This window comes from Notamacropus eugenii, chromosome 6 (genome assembly GCF_028372415.1).
Source record: "Notamacropus eugenii isolate mMacEug1 chromosome 6, mMacEug1.pri_v2, whole genome shotgun sequence".
Lineage (NCBI taxonomy): Eukaryota > Metazoa > Chordata > Mammalia > Diprotodontia > Macropodidae > Notamacropus > Notamacropus eugenii.
Genome location: NC_092877.1, coordinates 104,123,826 through 104,137,182, shown reverse-complemented (window position 1 = coordinate 104,137,182; position 13,357 = coordinate 104,123,826). Strand labels below are relative to the sequence as shown.

General features: G+C 41.4%; 1 pseudogene; it reads right to left on the bottom strand.

Moving 5' to 3' along the window:
- Positions 1-1,699: 1,699 nt before the first annotated feature.
- Positions 1,700-12,932, bottom strand: LOC140512097 (complement component 1 Q subcomponent-binding protein, mitochondrial pseudogene; annotated as a pseudogene).
- Positions 12,933-13,357: the final 425 nt, after the last annotated feature.

Sequence of the window (13,357 nt, the reverse complement as noted above, 5' to 3'; positions counted from 1 at the left end):
TCCCTTAATGTAGAAGCTGCTAGATCTTGTGTTATCCTGATTGTATTTCCATAATACTCATATTGTTTCTTTCTGACTGCTTGCAATATTTTCTCCTTGACCTGGGAACTCTGGAATTTGGCCACAATGTTCCTAGGAGTCTTTCTTTTTGGATCTCTTTCAAGACGTGTTGGGTGGATTTTTTCAATATTTATTTTACCTTCTGCTTCTAGAATATCAGGGCAGTTTTCCTTGATAAAAGATGATGAATGAAAGATGATATCTAGGCTCTTTTTTTGATCATGGCTTTCAGGTAGTCCCATAATTTTTAAATTGTCTCTCCTGGATCTATTTTTCAGGTCAGTTGTTTTTCCAATGAGATATTTCACATTGTCTTCTATTTTTTCATTCATTGTTTTTGCTTTATTATTTCTTGGTTTCTCCTAAAGTCATTAGCTTCCATGTGCTCCATTCTAATTTTTAAAAACTATTTTTTTCAGTGAGCTTTTGAACCTCCCTTTCCATTTGGCCAATTCTGCTTTTTCAAGCCTTCTTCTCCTCTTCGGCTTTTTGGACCTCTTTTGCCATTTGAGTTCATCTATTTTTAAAGGTGTTGTTTTCTTCAGCATGTTTTTGGGCCTCCTTTAGCAAGCAGTTGACTCACTTTTCATGATTTTCTTGCATCGCTCTCATTTCTCTTTCCAATTTTTGCTCTACTTCTCTTACTTGATTTTCAAAATCTTATTTGAGCTCTTCCAAGGGCAGAGACCATTGCGTTTTGGAGGACCATTATTTTGGAGGTTTTAGATGCAGAAGCCTTGATTTTTATGTTTTCCTCTGATGGTATGCATTGTTCTTCCTCATTCAAAAGGATGGAAGAAAATACCTGTTCACCAGGAAAGTAACCTTTTGTAGTCTTATTCTGTCCCCCCCTTTTGGGGGCATTTTCCCAGCCAGTTACTTGAGTTTTGAGTCCTTTTTCAAGAGGAGGGTTTACTCTAGGGACCTGTAAGTTCTCAGTTTCTCCCAGGTGGCACAATCAAGGGAGTTTACTCCTTGCTTTGCCTGTGCTCTGATCTGGAAACAACCACAAGCTTTTCTGCCCAGGATCTGCGAGTAGAATTCCATCTCCTGAGCCTCTACCAACTCCACCATTCCAGTGTTCCTCCTCACCCCAGAACCATCACTCAGGGCTGAGACTCAGATCAGCTGCTCAATTCCCCCAGAGTCTTTAGCCTGAGGGCTCCAAAAATGGATGCTGTATAGCAGTGACTGCTGCTTCCCTGGCGCTGGGGCCAGACAACATTCCCTTCTCACCCTGGTGAAAGAGCTTTCTCACTGACCTCTGAAGCTATCTTTGATGTTTGTGGATAGAGGAATCTGGGAACCACAGCTGCTGCTGCTGATTCTGTACCCTGAAGCCTGCTCCAGTCCTGTCTGAGCCATGCTACGGGGACTGCATTGGGCTGCATTCCACCCCAAGCTGGTGTAATGGACCTTTCTTGTCAATCTTTTTTTTTTTTGTTAGGGTCTGAAAGTTTTATTTCTCATCATTCTGTGGTGGTGTACAAAAATGCCAGCAAAGAAAAATAAAAGGGCTCGGGAACATAATTTAGGCCTGATGGTATTTTGCGGCACTTTCTCCACAACAGCTTCTAGGAAATGTTCTCTTGGAAGGAAGGGCTCTGGGTGCCCAGCAGGGCCTCAGCCTCAGGCCTCCCTACTGACGCTTAACAAACCCTTTCAGGTCTTCCAGAAAGTTGATTTACTCCTGGTATTCTAAGGCCATGTCAGCTTGATCAGTTCATCTGCAAAGGTGTTTTGCACTCCGTGGTCAGCCAGCAAGTCCATCAAGTGGTCATACAGGGCCCAGTCCAGGGAATCTATGTTGAGTGTGTAGTTTGTATCCTTCCAGTCGGATTTGGTGGTGGGCTGAAAGCTAAGTTCACAGATGGAGAAGATGTCACTCTCATCCTCATCTTCCTGTCCACCTCATCCTCTGGATAGTGGCAGTCCAGCACAAGGGCCTTCTTGGTATTGTCCTTCACGACATCCATCATGAAGTTTGGGGTTGATGTAAGTTCAGGCTCTTGCTGTTCCTGGACTTTCTGTCCCTCTGATGGTTTATCATCAAATGTTGGTGGGATACTGTTGTTAATATTAAATGTGACTGTGATCATCTCTCCTGCTAATCTCCCTACTAACTTGGCCTCTGTCCTTTGCACACCTAGTTCCCAAACCCTGGACATTTTGGGGAGGGATTTGTGTTTCTGGATTTTCCTCTCCTCTTTAATTTCATCAGACAGGAATTCAGCAAAGGCTTTGTTCCCCTGCACGTGCACAAGCATAGGCCAGAGGTGCTCTGGAGCAGCTGCAAGAGACAGGGGCATGCGGGCCCCCAGCTGCTGGTGATTCCTCCTCCCAGGAGGCCTCCAAAGGTGTAGGTTTCAACGGCCACTCCTGTCAGTCTTCCAGGCTGTCTTGAGCTGAAAAATCTCACTTTGTTGTTTTGTGGCTTCTGCTGCTCTAGAATTTGTTTGGAGTCATTTTTTACAGGTATTTTTTTGGGCTGTTGGGGGAGAGCTTCTACAGGTCTGTCCTTGTACCCTGCCATCTTGGTTCCACCCCACCCCCTTACATTTTACAAATAAAGAAACAGAAGCTCAAAGAGGTAATCTGGCCAAGGTCACAGAGGCTCTAAGCAGCAGGGTCAGGATTTGGTCTCAAGTCTTTCTTGAAGAAACTGAGGCCTGGAGACATGATGTTCCCCACTGGGATGAGAATGTAAGCCTTTTGATTTCAGTTCAGTATTCTTTTCTTTATTCCACTCTGTTAAATAAGCTCACTTTCTCCAAAGAAAAAGTCCAATTCTTCAATTAGTATCCAGAATGGTTATAAGTCAAGTCCCCTGATTTAATTTAAGTAGGAAAGGAGAATACAGCAAAGCATTAATTTTCATTCTTTTTTGAGTATTCTTCTTTGGATTCATTTTCTCTTTTTTAGAGTGATACAAAAATCAACCATATGCTGCCTTATTTTTCACCACTTTAAGTTAACTGTGAGCACTTTATTTTTCTTCAGAGCACCCTGAAGTCAGCAGATCTGTGTTGTTGAAAGAGAATGATGGATAGATGTTATTCTGGCCATGAGACATATTCAATAGGTTTAAGAGAAGACACAAAGAACTGAGACCATCAAGCAACTTTTGTTACCTTTCTACACAACTACATTAGAGAGATGTGAAGTTGCCAATCTTGAGAAGTGATTATTCTGGTTGTGGCTAAGTAAGATTTGTATTTCTAAAGGACTGCCTTCAACCAACCCTGCATTTAGTATGTGGCAAAGATTTTAATCCAGTGCAGGCCAGCCTACCCTAGAATTCCACATGGGAGGTCAGCCTAATTCCTGGGCAGCCCACTGAGTCATCAGATTCCCTCCAGGAGTTCAAGAGGCATAAAGAGCAGTGATACAGTCGGTGTTGAATGAAAGATGAAAGTTACCTTTATATATCCAAAGACTACAGTGGCTTTCGTAGGCATTGCTGACCTTTTGGCCACATAGAATTGCTATCAGCCATGACATTTCACTTCTTGTGATATCAAAGTTTACTGAAAACCTTCAGTAACCCCTAGGTTCCACATAATCCTGCAGCCATAGGATCAATAAATCAATCAAAAGACATTTATAAAGTGCTTATTATGTGCCAGGAAATGTGCTAAGGACTGAAGGAATAAAGAAAGTTAAGAATAGTCCCTACCCTCAAGAAATTCACATGCTAATGAAGGGATACCATATGTAAGTACCTAGATATATGCAAGCTATATACAGAGTATTTTTCTTTGAGACTTTGTCTGTACATGGTTTTAGGTCATTGTCTTCTCAGTTTGTATCTTGGGCTTCCTGTCACCACAGTAACTTTTTATGGTTAGGTTCTTTTTTTGTTGTTTGCTCATTTTTCTAGTCTATATCTTGACTTTGGACTTTATATTAGATTTAGGCTCTGCTCACCGGTGAGGGGGATGACTGGCCCAAGTTTCTTCTTTTTTTTAATGTCTCTGGTCCTTTCATAGCTCAGTGGGTGCCTGTAAGTTTTCACTATTCCTAAAGTAGTATGATCTGGAGAGAGGTCTGATCACTGCCTTCCTACTCCACTTTTGTCTTTCCCAGGTAAGGCCCCTCCTTCCTCATGACTGCTACTACTCTTCTCCATCCTGGAATTGTGATCTTCAACTGGGTAAGGGGTGATAGAGCTTTGAATCAGCATTCAATCCTGTTCCAAGTGCTAATATAAGGGTCTCCAGGCATCTCTTTGTGAACCAGCACTGAAGTAGGTATTCAGCCTGCTGCTGCCACAGTGGTGACTGTTCTACCATGCTGAGTACCTAGCCAGTCCCTGTCCCTGGTGTGGACAGACCTTTTTTCTTTCTTTGCACAGTGCCCTAGGTTGGAAAAATGATTCACTGTGACTTTTTGTTAGCTTTCTTCCTCAGAATTCAGTTTGGTGCCTTTTTTAAGTTGTAGAGGATGTGTATTGGAAGAGCTTGGCAAAAATACTTCACTCTGCCATCTTGGCTCCACCCCCCAAAATAAATACAGAGTGGATGGAAGGCAATCTCAGAAAGGAAGGTACTGGTAAATTTAGGGTCTGGAAAAGTCGTCATATAAAAGGTAGAATTTGTGCTAAGTCCTGAAGGAAGCCAGAGGTGAAGGGAGAGAGAAGCCCAGACATGGGAGAAAGCTTGTAAAAAGGTGCAGAGATAGATGATGAAGTGCCATGTGCAAGGAATAGCAAGGAGACTAGTGTAACTATATTATTGTAGAGTAGGTGGAGGAGAGTAAGGTGTAAGAAGAGAGGAAAGGTAGGAAGGTGCCAGGTTATGCAGAGCTTCTAAAGAAGCCAAATGGAAAGTTTTGCATTTGATTCTGTAGTTAATAGGGAATAGCTGGAGTTTATTAAACCTGTGTTTTAGGATGATCAATTTGACAGCTGAGTGGAGGATGAGTGAGGAGAGATTTGAGGTAGGATGACCCATGTGTAGCCTATTGTAATAGTCCAGGTGTGATATAATGATGGTTTACATCAAAGAAATAGGAGTGTCAGACAAGAGAAGAGGGCATATCTAAGAGATGTTTTGAAGGGAGAATCAATAGGACTTGGCAACAGATTAGATATTGGAAAGGGGGGGGAGGAGTGCTTGAAGGTGAGGTTAAATGACTTGGCCCAAGTCACATAGAAGTTAGTGGAAGAATTCAGATTTGAGTCTCAGTTATCTGAACTCTAGCTCATTGATTGAGTTTATGTTTCTTTTGTAATTCATTCCGAAGTCAAACAATAAAAATTATAAACACTATAAAAGCTCATATTTTTATCCTGTTAGTATTGGGATATCTCTCTTTGTTGTGAAAGCTATGTAGTTAGTTTTCCAGAATCTGAACAAAGAAGGGGAAAGCTTGGAAAGGACTTAAGAAGTTATAATTATAAGTGCCCCCCCCTGCCCCGGAATGGCATGATTTCTCTGACTTTCTAGATATACGTGTTTATTCTGAGACATTTTTAGACTGAGATAACATATTATAGTGGTCAGGTCAGAGGACTTAGACTGGATCCCCAGATTTAGAGTTTCAGCACTTTCATTGCCTATCTGAGAAGCTTTGGGGAAACCAAGTGATTCTACAGCAAGTTCATACCCCACCCCTCTGCAGTCATTAACTAAAGCTATTTTACAGACACACAAAATGTCAGAGTTGGAAGGGAGTTCAGGGACAATCTAGATGAGAAGGAATCCAGTCTACAACATCCAGAGCCATCCTCTGATCTCTGTTTGAAGGTGTCCATTGAAGGGAAACTCGCTATCTCCCAAGGCGGTCCATTCCATTTTAGGAAGACTGTCAGGAAACTGTCCTTGTATTGAGTCAAATTCTGTTTCCTTCTGTCTTCTATTCATCACTCTGAGTCCTTCCCTCTAGGGCCAAGCAGAACAAGTTTAATGCCCTTTCATGTAATATCTCTCCAGATGCTTGAAAACAGTGATCATGGTCTCCTGAGTCTTCTCTCCTCCAAACGAAATATTACAAATTCCTGCGAATTATCCTTGTGTGACAAGGATATATTTCCTCAGCATCCTGGGCATTCCTGCTTGACTTTCCTTCTAAAATGTGGCAATGATGATGTAAAAACTGCTTTATTTTTCTTCCATCCAAGCAAGCTGAGGGAGGGACAGCCTGGTTACTTCATATGGAGGGAGAGGATACCTGATTGATACAACAAATGTTAACCTTGACACTGCATACCAATGTAAGGGACCTATTGAATAGGTTTCTGAGTTTCTTAAGAAAGCCATGGAGACTAAAGACCCTCCAAGGAGATGGTGGAGAAAGACCTGAAATAGCAGACATTCACGGGAAGCTGGTCCCATTATGTCTCTTGGACTTGTTTGAAAATCTAGAGACTGCTAGAATAGACATCTTGTAAGTGAAAACATTTATTTTTCTCTTCTGAGCATTTGCACTGAAGTCACATCTCATTTCTGGCTGAAGAGCTCATTCACTCATATATTTTAATCTATATAAATTTGATTTCTTTTTGGTGTTTGCTTAGATAAATGAATTTATTTGTTATTCACTCTTTGTGATGTTACTTTTGTAGGGGAAGCTATGTGTTGCAGTGGATAGAGCACCACTGCAGGAGTCAGGAGGACCTGAGTTGAAATCTCATCTCAGACACTTGACACTCACTAGCTGTGTGACCTTGGGCAAGTCACTTAACCCCAACTGCCTCATCCTGGATCATCTCCAGTCATCCTGATGAATATCTGGTCACTGGATTCAGATGGCTCTGGAGGAGAAGTGAGGTTGGTGACCTGCACAGTCCTCCCTCACTCAAATCAAAGTCAACTGCAAGTCATGTCATCATTTCTCTGATTGCATGGTCTTCTTTGGCAAAGAAGGATGAACACACACACTTTTGTGGAAGAAGAATCAAGTGGGAAGGAGGTAATCTGAAGAATGAAGCTCTTTCTTTTTAGGGGTGACCAGGGAATCTGGAGACTAGACAGATATCTGAGGTATGGCACATAGATACAATTCTAACCCAATATCCTTCTCAGAGATGGGCAAAAGAGCATTCAGCCTTGACAGCACTCGTAGGGGCCTGTCTGCTCCTCAATCCCAGCTGGCATTTTGGAGATACAGACATTGACTCTCTGTCTCTCTTCAGAGGTAGACTAGTAAATCCTCAGATCACCTACAAGGAAAGACTTACTATGTAGCATAGGGGAACAGGGTTACATGCAGAAGTGAATGTGATATAAATACAAAAGATATAAATTTTTAAAAAATAACAAAAATGCCAGATCCAGAACTGAGCACTAGATCAATGTCTTTTGAAGGCAGAACACAATGGGGCCATCATCTCTCTTGCTTTGGGACAATATACTTCAATTATTCACATTCATTTATTCATTCACTACATCATAACAGAGAAGGCACTGGGGTGAGATTAAGATTTGATAGTTCATCCTCTGTGTGTCATTCATGTCCTGTGTGACCTTGGGCAAGTCATTTAACCCTTCTAGGTCTCCGTTTCCTCATCTTCAAAATGATAGTGTTAGACAAAACACGGAGAGTCAATATGACAAGAATACTGGACCTGGAGTCAGGAAGACCTAGATTTGAATTCTACCTTTGACATTAGCCATGTAACCTCTCAGATCTTCACTTTCCCCATCTATAAAATGAGAAGTATAGACTTGGTATCTCAAAGGTCTTTCTCACCTCTAAATCTATTATTTGATTCCTAATTTCCCTTATGCCTCTCAAATTTTATGATAAATGGAACCTTTTCCCTAAATTAGTCCCAAAGAACTCAATTTATATGGCCCTCAAAAGAGGAAATATGTAGATTCAATATTTACAAACCTCTTGGAAGTTTTAAATCTTTTCCCCCCCCAAACTAGTCCTTAGTACAGCAAACTCTTAATGAGAAAACTCCCTTTACCAATGCATAGCCCCTTCAAAGCACTTTGGAATCTTAGGACATTGCTTGGGGCACTTAAATTATCATTGACATCCAATTATTATGATATTATTAATGTCAGTACTCTTTGAGTGCCAACAATGTGCCAGAATTATGCTAGGCAGAGTGAGGGTGGGGAGAGAGGGATGCACAGATGTCTACATCCGACTTTTCTATGTCTATATCTATTCAACCCTTAATACAGATTTCATGCTACTTGAGTGATCAGGTTAGACAGGAGTCTTCTTACCATCCATGCCTCTTGCTTCAGTCAGCCTGCCTTTACATCTGCTTTCAATTCAGTTCAATTCTACAAATAGTTAAATGTCTAGTAGATTTCAGGGACTATGCTTAGTGATGGATACACCTCCAGTCCCCAATGACCATTTTCATAATTCTCTTTGCTGCCCAACACACACACACACACACACACACACACACACACACACACACACACACACACACACACACACTTGTAGTGACCTCTCTGGGAAGTGTCCTCAGTATTGCATTTAATATCTGGACTTTTCTCTTTCCCTCACCAAAAATTACCTGTCCTCCAGAAAAAACTGGTAAGACTTATATGAACTGTTGCTGAGTGAAGTCAGCAGAACCAAGAGAACACTGTACACAGTAACAGCCACGGTGTGTGATGACTGACTTTAACGGACTTAGCCCTTCTCAGCAATGCAAGATCCTAAAACCATTCCAGAGGACTCAATGGAAAAATGCCATCTACATCCAGAGAAAGAACTATGGAGTCTGAATGCAAAATGAAGCAAACTATTTTTTGTTTTGTTTTGTTTTCTTTCTCATGATTCCCCCCCCTCCATTCTAATTCTTCTATACAACATGACTAATGTGAAAATATGTTTAATAGGAATGTATATATAAAGCCCATACCAGATTGCATGTTGTCTAGGGGAAAGGAAACGAGAGGAAGGGGGAGAAAATTTAAAATGTATGGAACTCAGTGTTGAAAACTAAAAATAAATAAATTAACTGAAAAAAAAACCAAAGCAAAACAAGAGAGATGAGGACAAGTTAAGTGATCATAACCTTAGGTCGTTACTCACCAACTTGCAAGGTGATAGCTAATCCATTCAACTAATCTCCATTTTCATATTAGTGTGTCTTAGTGGGTCAGTACATTCTCCCTGTTGGGTAAAACATTCACATTTAATAGGAACTTTCTGAGGACATAGTGACTTAACTCTAATGACTCTGACAAAGGGAGTTGTAGCTGTTGGAACAGACTGGTGGGTGAGATATTTTAGGGGCAGCCAGGCAGGCTTTTAGGTGTTTATCAAGTGACATCATGACATTAAACTTTCCTATTCCTGTGGCAAAGACTGCAGGGGTGTAGGCACCGAACAAATGAAGTTTTCCCTTCTTTGCTTACTTGTGCTCAGAGGATCATCTGGCGAATTGGTTCAATTTTCAAATATGATTTGAAAATGTCACACATTTTTTTTTCTTCTGGGATATAAGGACAAGCCATTAATGATTTCCACAGCTAAGAGATGCTGGTTTGAAGGCAGAACTTTCTTAGAAATAAAATAGTTAGAAGCATCGAATGCTTCTCCTCCCCTACAAGTCCAGAAGATTTCACCCAGCTCCCTTTGTTGGCACCCACCAAAAGGAGAACACAGAAAGAAACCTTATCTAAAACCACTTACGCCCTACCTATTTTAAGCTCATTAGAAAGAGGCAGCAATTATTCCAGATATCCTAGGGAACCAGTCAATGTTTCATGCTTTTATAGTGGCCAAGGGCTTTGTTTACATGTTTTTGAGGGATGAGGAATAGGATGTAATGGTCTCTTATTAACATCTGTTTGGGGAGTGGGGTAAGGTGGGTGTTTTTTTCTTTGTAGTCTCACTCTCAAAATACAGATGCCAATGGGCTATGAGGAGTAGATTCCCTTATATAATGGAACATTTGCCATATGCAGGGGTCAAGATGAAAAAAAAAACTAGGGTTAAAGGGTACTTGATATTTTAAAATTTTATGTTAGTTGCAAATTATGAGGAGATATAATTGGGGGTGGGAGTAGGTGGGAAGAATGACTGTGAGCTGACTCAGTGGTAGAGGGGTACCTCTCCCACAGGGCATAAAAGAGGAGCACAGTGAATATGACATTTCAATATGCCATTGAAGATTGACCTACATGCATATTTAGCATGCAAATTGGCCTATATGCATCTTCACCATGCTTTAGGACTTAGAAAGTCTCAAGTATCAGAAGGAGGTCCTTGAATTGTTGTATTCCAGGAGGCTGCACATAGGTTTACAAAGTAGGAATGTCCTTGCAGTGGGAGATTTTGAAAGAGATGCTAGCCAAAGGCTGAAGACCGATGGGTGTGACCTGACAGATTGAGTGGGCAGCAAAACTCTAAAGTCTGCAACAATACAAACAGTGTGCTGTAGTGGAAAGAGTCCTAGATTTGCATTCAAGGGACCAGTGTTCAAATCTCAGCTCTGCAATTTCTATGAGGAACTTTTAGTAAGTCATAAGCATTCTGACTCTCAGTTACTTAATAAAATGAAGAATTTGGAGTATGTGACCACCAAAGTACCATTAAAATCTAAATCTATGATTCTAAATGGTAGAGAAACTAATAGGTTTAGCCTGTTCAGATCTTGGTGAAGGGCATTCTTCCAGATGTGTTCTGGAGCTAAGTGGAACTTTCTGGGAGAGTCAATTGTTAAATTTTCAGTGTGAGCATTTTACATTCCAGAAATCAATACATGCTATAAATTAGGACTTGATTTACTGTTTAGTTGATTTCTAGACTTAAGAACGTGATGGAGAGAATGTTAATAATGCAGATTAAATTTCAAAGTGTGCATGTCTCCCCCCCAGAAAGCTGGTTGTTAAACATTTACCACTGCCTTCGCTGAGAGTTTGCCAGGCCTATTGGTGAAGGTTAAGCTGCCAGGGTTGGGGTGAAAATCAAATGTGATAATATTTGTAAAGCACTTTGCAAACCTTAAAGTGCTATGTAAAGGCTGGTTATTGCTACTATTATGGGTTTTGCATTGCAAACGCTGCGTGAATAATGGCATGTTGCCCTAGACAGAGGAATTTAATAAAGAAATTGCAAAGATTGCAAAGAACTCAAAGTCCTAGAGACCCCTCAAGGGAGAGGCATTGCTGAGTCCTATTAGCCATGGGACATGGAAATAATTTGCATCCTAAATTCCTCATATCTTTTGGGGGGTGGAATGGGAGTGGGAAGGAGGCATACAGAGGGAGAGCTGTTATTGACTTATCCTTAAATGAGATATTAACTAAAAAATGTATTTTCTTGTTTGGAAGTTTTGTCTTCATGAAGCCCAACATCCAGATGTTTCTGAATATTATATACAAGCTTGTGAACCAGAATAAACTTCCAGCAGTTTGAAGGAGCTCTTTCTGAAATGAGGAGTGTCCAAAGGTCAGCTTTGCCAAGTCTTACCTGTTGGGTGACCAGATGAGTGAATGCAATTTTCCTGTACGTCTCTTTTCTATTCTGTAAAATGGGGATAGTTGTTAACAAGGGATATCCTTGAAAGTTCCTATGGTCACTAGTACATTGTTGTAGGATTCAGAAGAAGGGAGTTTAATGTCTGATTTCCTATGGAGATCAATTTAATGGGAAGGAGGGGGAAAGGGTCAGGTAGTAGTTTGGAGAGACTTGAGCAAAGAAATGACAAGCGAGGGGATTCCAACCCAAAATGGTAGATTGAGGAAGTAATCACAGTGTTTTGTTTTTCTTTTAATTTCCTTTGTTGGACCTAATTCTAGGTCCAAGATCTAGCCGTAGGCCTCTGCTAGGCTCTACTCTTCTGTGCTTAAAATTGACTAGCTCCAAAGTTTTGGAAGAAAAATTTAGTACTTAAGAAAAATATCAGCATTTTATCTGGCAATATTTATAAGGCCCCAAGAATTAGGTGCCCTAAAACTTTGCAAAAAAGGTAACACTTAAGGACCCTTGTGAGCAAGAAATTCTGTTATTTTCATCTCTTCATGAAGTAATAGTCAATCAGCTACAACCTGCCTTGCATAGTTCAATAGAACTACTGGGGTGTAGGGTGTGCTCAGGGAGGACCAGTACCTTTGGTGTGATGGCTACTGAGCCCTTTTTGGGCTCTTTCCACCTTTGGTGTCCACCTGTTCCACCTAACTCTCACCTGTGACTCCAAGAAGCTGCAGCATGCATGGCAGCCACACCCCAGCAAACTGTTTCAGCAGACGGGCTGAAACCCGGTTGAGGGTAACCAAGGGTTCTCAAACCCATTGGTGAGTTAGGGGCATGTCTACCCCAAGCTTGTGAAGCCTTCCTGTGGTGAAATGGGTGGATGAGAACAATATGTTCCAATGGCCATGAAGGCAGATGAAGCAGGTGATATGGAGCCCTTAGAGCTTGGTCAGACACCAAAGATGCCAAGGTCATCCACTGCATCCGGAGTCATCATCAGCCATCGTGACTCTGTCTTGCCACTGGACTACGATGATTTTGTGCAACTCTACCTCACTTAAATCCAGTTTATGCACCAATCAAAAGACATCAGCCATACCATTTTGCTCATGGACCTCAAAGTCCTGTGGTGACAGGCAAGTGATGAAGCAGCAGGTACAGATATACGGGGAGCTATAGTCGCAACCCTGTACATGGGTGGCCCAGACCATAGGGTCATTTCTCATTGGAAGCAGCAGGGGGACTCGGCAGGCCCCTGGATATTTGAGCAGCCTTTTGAGGATCCCACTGCTCACCTCCTGGTGTGATGGAGGGAATTAGAAAAGGTGCCCGAAACATTGTCTGTTTACCCAACCCTGGCCTGGTTTTTGTGTCAGGCAGGAAATCCCACTATGCAGTTGAAACACAAAAAAATTTACAAAATGTACAAAAACACTTGCAAAGATGATTCCACTCACCATTGGCACAGGGAACATGTGCACGCTAACAGACAACATAAAATTCAGTAGATCTGAAAGATGAACTGCTCTTGTTGCAAGAGAACTCAACAGGTATCACATTCAAATAGCAGCCCTGAGTGAAACAAGATTGGCAAATGAAGGCCAGCTTACTGAAATTGGAACTAGATATACATTTTTCTGGAGTGGGTGCAGTGAAGGGGAGCACCGTGAAGCTGGCATGCGTTTTGCAATCAAAACTAATCTAACCAACAAACTGGTTTGCCTGCCAAAAAAGAGTGAATGACAGGCTCATAACAATGTGATTGCCACTCACAGGAAAATGTCATGCCACCTTCCTCAGTGCCTATGCTCCCACCATGACAAACCCTGATGAGAGTCAAAGAAAAATTTTATGAAGACCTAGAGACCCTTATCATCAATGTGCCAAAAGAACACAAGCT